The sequence below is a fragment of the Mus pahari genome, chromosome 15 (assembly GCF_900095145.1).
Source record: "Mus pahari chromosome 15, PAHARI_EIJ_v1.1, whole genome shotgun sequence".
Lineage (NCBI taxonomy): Eukaryota > Metazoa > Chordata > Mammalia > Rodentia > Muridae > Mus > Mus pahari.
Window position 1 is genome coordinate 82,484,947 of NC_034604.1, and position 10,619 is coordinate 82,495,565.

General features: G+C 39.5%; 1 pseudogene; it reads left to right on the forward strand.

Moving 5' to 3' along the window:
- Nucleotides 1-405: 405 nt before the first annotated feature.
- LOC115065546 lies at nucleotides 406-514 on the forward strand (annotated as a pseudogene).
- Nucleotides 515-10,619: the final 10,105 nt, after the last annotated feature.

Sequence of the window (10,619 nt, forward strand, 5' to 3'; positions counted from 1 at the left end):
ACCCCATTACTGTGACATCCACTAAGATGAAATGAATAATACAGTTTCAACCAGTAATCATCTTGAAATCAGTATGAATTTAAACTTTCAGAAATATGACCTATTGTATGTTTATAGGTCTTTAACATTCAGAAGAAAAGATCATAGATTTTAGTAGTGTTGATCAGTAACGTGCAACTTAATTTGCATAAACTGCATAATCCTCTATGTGTAGAGACAAAGAAGACATGAATGGGACAGTACACTGTAGAAATTATGAAAAAATTATAAGAAATAAGGCTTAAAGTATATCTTCATGATTATGAATAAGAATCTAAGTTATTTGCTCCCTCTCAAATTTTTATTAGCACCTACAGGTCCAGAGTGATTTAGAAATAAGTATTTTAAATTACTCAAAAGACCTGTTCCTATAAGTGTTGCAGGTGTGGTTGCTGTGTCACATGTGCATCAGAAGGTGATGTCTACACTTAGTGTTCTGACTAATGAACATCTGAATGATTAGTACCTTAACATTCCCTGATAAAAGTGAACCTGAAGCAACGACCATTCTGGCAACAGGGGGCTTGGACAGGGAGCTAGCCTGAGACTACCCTCAGTCTGCCACTATGCAAGCCCCGGCAGTTCCCAAGACTGGGAGCAAGCCAGAGAATAGAAGAACCCTGCATGGGACTGAGGGAACTGGGGGAAATGAGCCCAAGATAAACAACCCTCACATGGGCCCACTCAGGCAGGCGAGGATTGAGTCTGAGATGGCCACCAGACCAGTGACATGGGGCCTAGACAGGGAGCTAACCTGAGATGATCACCAGTCAGGTATTGCATAGGCCTGGGAGCAGGGGGAGCAGACCTTGTCCAAAATGACGCCTACCTGTTGTCATAATGAATGAGCAGGCATAAGACCACTCCTGAGATGACCCTGAACACTCAGAGATCCCAGGCACCATTAAGAGGAGCAAGTAAATGGTGGAGGAATGGTAGAGAGAGACAGAAGGATGTGGGCACAAACAAGAGTAGCAGACTATTTTCCTCAATCTTCCCCCATCCATGTGAACATTTTTTTTTCAAGATGGCTTTATGTAAAGAATGAGATTTAGAGTTTCTCTCAGAGGAGATCTGATACACATTCAGATGTCAAGGCCTTCTCTAGGCTGGCTCTTCCAAAAGAGTTAGGATTCAAACAAATCCAAGGATTGCTATTTGTTTACCCAAGGATGTTCCTCAATCTCACTGATCTAGCTTATTTCTTTGGCTTTCTTATCTGTAGAACCTGTAAATCACAAAGGAGTGCTATTTAAATTTCATCAACAGAAAACAAACACACTGCCTTCGTATTAAGAATTAACTTAAGAATTAATTCTTCCTGTGACTGGAATACAGACATACCCTTAGTACACACCTTTAATGCCAAACAATGATGTCTGAGAGGCAGACAATATTATGAATCATAGAAAGATTTGACAGAATGAGTCAGAGATAGGATATGCCCAACTCTCATAAGAACAGACAGAAAAGAAAACTACTTAGAAGCAGTGCAGGAAGAAGGTGGGCAGTTCCATGAGTGCAGGTCAGTTGAGTTCAGGCAATGCAGTACGATTCAGTTGAGTTCAGTTGAGTTCATGCAGTTCATGCAGTCAGAGCAGTCAGTGTAGTTCAGTTCATGGAGTTTTAAGATAGTTTTTTATAAGCAAAGCAATTCAGTGAAAAGCTGAAGAAACCCTATTTGAACCAGTTATCTTGGAGAGAAGCTTGACCCAGAACAGTTGAGTTGAACCAACCACCCAGAGTTCAGGAAAAAACTAAAAAGGGTGAGCTTATTCAGCAGTAAGCCAGCAGTAAGACAACAATTGCATCTGATGAATAAAAGAATAGTACATTTATACTGTCCTGTCTTGTTTGGGAAGTATTGTTTCCTTATAGTTATTCACCACCTTTGGCTCTTAACATCTTTCCTCCTTCACTTCTGTAATGATCCCTGAGGACTGGAAGAAGAGGTGGGATAGTAATCTCCCATTTATGGATGAGCATTTCATAGTCTTTCATTCTCTGCACCTTGATCAGTTGTAGGTCTCTATATGTCTCAGTCACTTTTACAGCACTATGAAGAGACACCATTACCAAGATTATTTATAGAAGAAAATTTCTAATGGGGACTTATAATTTCAGAGGGTGAGTCCATGACCATAATGGTTGGGAACATGACAGTAAGCAGGCATGATGCTAGAGCAGTAGCTGAGAGTTTATGTCTGAATCATAGGCAGAAGCCAGGAGGAAAGATAATTGGGAACAGTGTTGGCTTTTGAAACCTCAAAGCCTACCTCTAGTGACACACCTCTCCAACCTTCATACCAATGCCATACCTCCTAATCCTTCCCCGAAAATTCTACTAACTGGGGAATCAAACATTCAGATGCATTAGCCTATGATCTTTCCTTAAGAATATTATTTCCAGGCTGGTGAGATGGCTCAGTGAGTAAGAGCACCCGACTGCTCTTCCAAAGGTCCAGAGTTCAAATCCCAGCAACTACATGGTGGCTCATAACCATCTGTAACAAGATCTGACTCCCTCTTCTGGAGTGTCTAAAGACAGCTACAGTATACTTACATATAATAAATAAATAAATCTTTAAAAAATATATATCATTTCCATTCTTCTCTAAAGTAAATTATCTGTATAATTTTCTTTCTCACATTTGCCTGTTCTGGGTTTTGTATCAACTTTCTACTAGCCTTGTTGGATAAACTGGTGAATGTGCTCTATTGCTCCTATTGCGGGAAGTTTGAAACAACAATTTGATAGCTACTTTTATGTGCCTAATTACTGCAATAAAGGATTTTTCAGACAGGTGTTAAAATGTTATTCTGAGTGTATTCTGTGAAAGCATTTCTGGAAGTGTTTAATGACTGAATAAGAAACTTAGCAAACTAGGTAGTCTTCTTCAGTGTGGATGTGCATCATGCATATTTATCTTAGATAGAACTAAAAGGTCATGGGGAGTTGGGGGTCCACACTGTGTTGGAACATTCATGTGTTGCTATTGCCTGTCCTGAGTTCTTAGCCTTCAGAATTATACCACTGGTTTACACCTTCAGATCACAAGTCTTATTTATCTTGTGAACCACGTCCAATAAAACCTTTCCTACTGTTTTTGTTTTTCTGGAGAATTATCAGTAATAACTGATTTTAAAAAAAAAAAAGTTGATCCTAGATCAGCACATTTTAATTACTGAGCTTACTGCTTTCTTTATGGAAATTATTTCAAATATGAATTAATTTATATGAAGGCTAATTCTAAATTCAGTTTTATTCTTGAATGTGTTTTCCCTATTTTTAAGGTTTAAGCTTCCTATTTACAAAGTTGTTCATCCTATTAACTGCTGCTTCATATGTAGTTGTATTGGATACTTTTCTCATAGCTGTGATAAAATACTTGAAAGAAGCCACTGAATTTCTTTTTAAATAGTTTGAGAGGATATAGTACATCATGACTGGGGAAGGTGCTGAGGCAGAAGCAGGTATAGGGCAATTGGTGACACGGCATTTTGTGAGGGAACAGAGAGCCCAGGTGCAGTGAAATTTGGAAGTCCTTGTCTTAAGGTTTTGTTTCAGTCAGCTAGGCATCATGTTCAGGTTTTAGAACTTCCCTAAAGAGCACTACCAGCTAAGGAATAGCTGCTGGAATACATGAACCTGTGAGGGACACTTCTCACATATTGCCTTGGCCCTTTCTCCCTCCCTTCTCCTTCTCCTTCTCTGCCTTTGCATGCTCTGTTTTCATGACATAAATTCTAAGATCTAATGTAATCCAAATCTCCTGGCACTTCATTATTTTTTTTAAAAAAATTCTCATCTAAGTCAGTGACTGCCACAGGGACCTACTTATAAGAAGTGTACTATTTTTATAAATCACAATGTAAAAAAGGATGAAGGAGGCTGCAATACAAAAATTTTATACTAAGGACTTCAGTCCACAAATAATCAGGAAACAGTAAAAACATAACCAAGATGTTATAATTAACTTCCCCTTTTTTAAGTTTATGAAGAAGCGATTCTTTTTATTAACATTTTTAAACATGTTTATGATGAACTTGGATCACTAATATACACATATACAGACACATTCGTCCCCCTTATCATACTGAAACTATTCTTGAAGACCTGTGTGCGTGGCGCAGTTTCATTTTTGCTGCTTGCATTAGCATGGCAATCTATCACTTAAGAAAACGTCACATGCTGGGTGAAACTCCCTTTCTTAGCCTCACTGTTTGCATTTGTAAGTGAGATAAGAATGCTGTTAAGTGGTGCTTGTTCAAATGTAATGCTATTGAATTGCTTCTTGAGTTCCCATTTTGTGTATAATAAGCTCTTGCTGTGTTATTTTTACTATTGTTTACTTTTTTAAAAAAGTAAAATGTAATGATGAAATAAAGTTTAAAAAAAAAGAAAGAAAATGTCACATACACCACCAGAGAACTGTTAACTGTCCATAGTTCTCTCATTCATCATAGTAATGAATCAATTTATATGATTCTAAACAGGATTTTACAGAGGGTGTCTAGAACTCAGCAATCCGGTCTTTTATTTTAAAGCACGATTTCCCAGCCCGGTGTACAAGTGAGTTCACTGGACTTAGTAGCAATCTTAAAACATGTGACAAAACTTAGGCTTGCAGTGCATGTAGTACCCTACTTCACTTCAAGCACTAAGCTAGCCTGACAAGGCCATACGTGCATTCCGGGAAGAGTCCCGCAGCACACTTGCGCCGTTACAGGAAGAACCCCGCACGGATTCCCACGCTCTTCGGAGCTCTTACTCAGCTAAAAACAAACAAACAAGCAAAACAACAACAACAACAAACAAACAAAAACTCCGTGAGAACTCAAATGCGCGTGCGCACTGCTCGGGCGCATGCGTCGCTTCTCGCGCATGCTCACAGGCTACCACCGCTGGGCTACCAGGATCCTGAAGAGGCCGGCCTACCCCGCCCCGCCCCGCCCCGGTCGGGAGCTGCGTCCCAGGTCTTCCTCTCTTTCCTTTCCTGGGAGGTGGGCCCCTGGCACAGGCCATTCTATGTCTCTGCTTGCGCTCATCGCGGGATTCACGCCGCGCTCGATGGCGAATGCAGCGGGACGGAGGAGCTGGGCGGCCCTCTGGCTCTGCGCTGCCGGTGAGGAGCATGCGGGGTGGTGGGGGAACGGGTGGGAAGTTGGTCCCGAATGAAGCCCGGCCGTGTGGGGCCGCGCCGCGGGGTACTTAGGATTTCTACTCTGCCTCCTGAGTGGGTCAGGCTTCCTCCGCGGGACTCTGCGCGATCCTCCGCCCAATGCCGAGAGGGCACTGTTATCTTCTCTGCGATCAGGAAGGTTCCTTGACTCCACTGATGGAAGGACAAGGATTTTGAGCCCCAATTTGGCATAGGTTCTGAGTCTTGTTACAGTGGAAGCACTTTTCTTGATCAACCTAAGAGAGGGATGATGGCCAAGGACAGATACTGGTAAGATGTCCAAGACTGGTTTGAAGAGTCCAAGCATCTTTAAAGCTCTCAGCCATTTACTTTCAGCGGGGAGTATTTGGGTTCTCTGTGGTTCACCCCTGACTCAGCCACCAATTTAGAACCCTCTGTCAACCAGGCACTGCCCTGGAATAAGTGTTAGAACTGGAGTGCAGTATTTTCTTTTTCTACCTATTTTGGGGAATTGCATTTGGACTTTGTATCGAGGGGATAAATGCCACTAGAGAAAAAGAAAGTTACTTTTATCTCTAGGCCAGAAAATTAGTAAAAAGGAAAAATTAAAACAAGTGGCAATATGTAGAATTATGTAGAAATATGTATTATGTGTATTCACTTACACTATGCCTTATGAAACATGATTGCATGCAGAGTAAATTTTTACTGAGTGGATGAACTACTTTTGCTTTTGTGTCACTTAAACCTTATAATGGATTATTGGTGAATTTTTTTGGTAGATAATAAAAAAGTTCAAACATTGTATAGGCAATTTAGACTTAAGGTAAAAATCAAAGTAATAAATCATTTATTTTCTACATTTTCTCCTTTCCAGTTATTTTACTTGATCTGGTTGTTTGTAAAGGATTTGTAGAAGATCTAAATGAATCGTGAGTATACATATATGTGTAAAATACTATTAAATTCTATTTAACTTTATCTAATTCAGATGCCATTAAAATGTCCACACATGAATCTAATCTTTAAATAATAGGTACAGTGGTGACTGATATTAGCATTGCCAATTTTGTTTCAGGAGTTGTTTAACGTGCCTCCATTTACATGCAAAATGGAGGAGTGCCCCAGAGAGTTTCACTAATAGTTCTAAGATGAAAAACCAGCAAATGTTTCCATATTGTTCTTTCTTTTGGTTTAATAATACAGAGTTAGTGCTGGAATTCAGTGTTTAACCTGTAGTATAGCAGGTTTATTCACAAGACCTTGCTCATAATAGGTGGGAAGTCAAACTTCATTGCAAAAATCAAGGTCACTCTTTATACCTTGACTGCAGCTGATAGCAATCTTCCTTGGTAGGCCACATGGGTTCCTTTCCCACATCAGATCTGGTATACAACCAGTCTCTGGAGGAACATGTTGTCAAGGACTCAGGCCTCCCATGCCAACCAATCTCATGTATACCAGCACTTCTACATACTTGTTAGTATCTTTATTGGAGGCTTCACTTTTTTCATGTACTTTGCTATTTAAATGTTCTTATTGGGGTCTTTAACTTAGTCACTTTCTCACTTAGGCAGAGAGGCAGAAGTGTTTTCTTTTGTGCTCCTCATCAGTGATATGGATTTCCCTGCCCGCTTCATCTGCTTGTTGCATGTATGGTACTATTTCATGACGGAAACAAAAAATACCTACCAAGGAGCTACCATCCTTTTTATCTCATACTTTTCATTGCTAACAGTAGATGAATCAAGACTTGTTACTTCCAGTTTTCTATGGGGGTGGGGGGTGTTTGTAATTTGTGTGTGTGTATGTGTGAACACAATCTTTTCAGGCTTATGCAGAAGACAGATGGTTACTCTGGTAGTCCTGCCCTTCTTTGTTATATCTTTAAGACAGGATCGTTCACTTAACCTGAGGCTTGTCAGTATCTAGCAAACCCCAGCACTCTTCCTGGTTCTATTCTTGTAACACTGAGATTGCAGGTATAATGTTAGGTTTGTTTTGTTTTGTTTTGTTTTGTTTTTGAGGGTGCTAAAATCTAAATCCTGACCCTGCTTGTACAGCAAACTCTCTTACTCACTGAACAATTTGCAGACAATTTCAGTTTATTCCTTGTACCCATCAATCACCTTGGCAGCCAACTGTGTGGTATAATTGCTGTTGTAAAGGCGTGATCAATTCAATACAAGTACTCTTATGGATTACCAAGAAATGTGAACATCCCATGGGCTCTAGTCAAAGTGATAGTCATTGAGGTTGTGTTTGAAGATTACTTATAGAAAGTACGTATTTGAGGAAAACTCTTTGATAACAGGAGAGTAGCTTTATTTAACTCAATGATTGGGTTTGTCACTGTCAGCCACCTTTTCATACTGTTCTTATAATGGTAACTCTGCCTGAAGAGAGGGAAGTTTCACTTTTGGTAGTCATTTTGCTCCCTACATGATGCTCACCTGAAAGGCTCTTCCATTGTTTTGTTTTGTTTTGTTTGAGACAGGGTTTCTCTGTGAGGTCCTGGCTGTCCTGGAACTCACTCTGTAGACCAGGCTGGCCTCGAACTCAGAAATCCACCTGCCTCTGCCTCCCAAATGCTGGGATTGTGCTGTGGTAGGTGGTGCCCTGTGCCACCACTGCCCAGCCATTGGGAAATTTTAATAGAGTATCTTGCTTGTTTGTAGAATGTGAAAACTGAAATGCATCTTGTAATAGTGCCAGGCAATGTTGCTGCTCAGATCCAGAAGACAGTGCCCCATGAAAAGGGAATTCCATTGTGAAAAGTCACCAAAACAATATGAAACAAATATGTCCCATTTGTTGCATCCCGGAAGAGGATAAATATACTGTACAGGGAGATTTCTGAAGCCAAAAGTCAAGCCATTTTCACCAGATGAAACATGTTGGACCCCTTGTGTTGTCTGTAATGTTCATCTAGACCTGAATTCTAGTCTCTTAAGTGTGCTTTGTCATCCTATGCTTTGTGCTGACTTACTCCTACTCTTTCTGGGGCCTGATTGGCAGATTTGCTTCCTGTTCAGATTTTCTAAGAGCTTTGCATCTAATGGTGACCCTGAAGTTTTGAATTAACTAGCTGATGGCATCTTATGAATTCATTGTAGCCTGAAATGAATCTCAGATATGTGGTCCTAGTGCAGCAATTCTGGATTTGTTGCTTTTCACAAATATTTTATTAGAACTGCATTCTTTGCCAGGAAATGACAAGTTCTTAATTTATGGAAGGGGCCAATCTTGTAAGCAGTCTTTTCTGAGCTTCACCTAGCTCTTCTACATTGAATTTCCTGAACAGGTTTAAAATTGAATAGAGGAATAAAGAGCTGAGACATACACTATTAATCCCTCAAGACTCATGGATTTTTCTGTAGATAACAAAGTGTAGATGCTCAAGTTCTTATTTGCATATATTTTATACACATCTTCCTTTATATTTTAACTCATCCCTAGAGTTCATGTAACACCTAGCAAAGTATAATATAAATAGTTTTGGTGTATTGTTACTGGAATAATGACAAGAAGTGAAAACTAATACTTGTTCAGTATAGAGGAACCTCTTGCTCAGAGTGGAATACCAGATAAAGGAAACAGACTACATTTGTGGTTTTCTCCAAAAATTCTCCTTTCTTTTGTTGGAACTTTTTCAATTCTTTAGTCATTTTTTTCAATTTTAATTCTTAAACTATTTACTGGATAGGATAAGATTTAGCAGTCACTGAGTAAAAATTTTATATAAAACTTTTATTGTTAGGTATTGATAAGTTCAGTATTATTAAGTAAGTTGTACATTTGTAAATTATTCTCATTGCAATAATAAATACTACTGGCAGGGATATTGTTTGTGAACATAAATATAAAATCAGATTTTTTTTCTTTTTAGATTTAAAGATAATCGAAAGGATGACATTTGGCTTGTTGATGTGAGTATGTAAATTTAAGTATCATTTTTGGTCTCTATTATGCAATGAGAACAGTTTGTTTTCTCAGATATTTCTACTTGTAATATCTTAACCTCTTAAAAGAATAAAGAAATGAGTTAAGTCGATACTGAAATCAACATANTCTCCTTAAGATATAATCCACAACTTCATTATAAGGAATGGTCTTGGGAGGTTCAGCCAGCAACTGACCAATGCAGATGTGGATGCTTGAAGCCAACTACCAAACTTATCTAAGGGACCCTGGTTGGGGAGCTAGTGGAAGGACTGGAGGAGCAGAGTGGGATTGCAACACATAGAAATATTCTTCCCATATGTATATGGATGTGGTATGTGTGCACATATGCGTGCATATTTGCAAGTGTGTGTGAGTATACATAGTGTATGTCTGTGTCTGTAAAGGCCAGTGGTTGACATTGTGTCTTCTTCAGTTGCTCAACACCTTGTATAACATGGGAATTCCCTTTCTCTTTCTCCTGTGGACTAAGATATGTAATCTAAGTGGTATGTACCCAACTGAGTTGTACTTGTGTTTTAGTGATCCAAATTCTGGTCCTTAGAGGAACATGGCAAGGTGTTTTTTGTTTGTTTGTTTGTTTTGTTTTTTATTAGATATTTTCTTCATTTACATTTCAAATGCTATCCCGAAAGTCCCCTATACCCTCCCACCACCCTGCTCCCCAACCCACCCACTCCCACTGCTTGGCCCTGGCATTCTCCTCTACTGGGGCATATGATCTTCACAAGACCAGGGCATCTCCTCCCATTGATGGCCAACTAGGCCATCCTCTGCTACATATGCAACTAGATACATAGTTCTGGTTAGTTCATATTGTTGATCCTCCTATAGGGTTTTTCTGGTACTGGTTAGTTCATATTGTTGATCCTCCTATAGGGTTGCAGACCTCTTTATTTCCTTGGGTACTTTCTCTAGCTTCTTCATTAGGGGCCCTGTGTTCCATCCCATAGATGACTGTGAGCATCCACTTCTGTATTTGCCAGGCACTGGCATAGCCTCACAAGAAATAGTTATATCAGGGTCCTGTCAGCAAAATCTTGCTGGCATATTCAATACTGTCTGGGTTTTGTGGGTGTTTATGGGATGGTTCCCCGGGGAAGTCTTTGGATGGTCTTTCCTTCTTTATTAGCTCCAAACTTTGTCTCTACAACTCCTTCCATGGGTGTTTTGTTCCCTATTCTAAGGAGGAATGAAGTATCCATGTGTTGGTCTTCCTTCTTCTTGATTTTCTTGTGTTTTGCAAATTGTATCTTGGGTAGGCTAAGTTTCTGGGCTAATATCCACTTATCAGTGAGTGCATATCACATGTGTTCTTTTGTGATTGGGTTACCTCACTCAGCATGATATACTCCAGATCCATCAAATTGCCTACGAATTTCATAAATTCATTGTTTTTAATAGCTGAGTAGTACTCCATTGTGTAAATGTACCACATTTTCTGTATCCATTCCTTTGTTGAGGGACATCTGG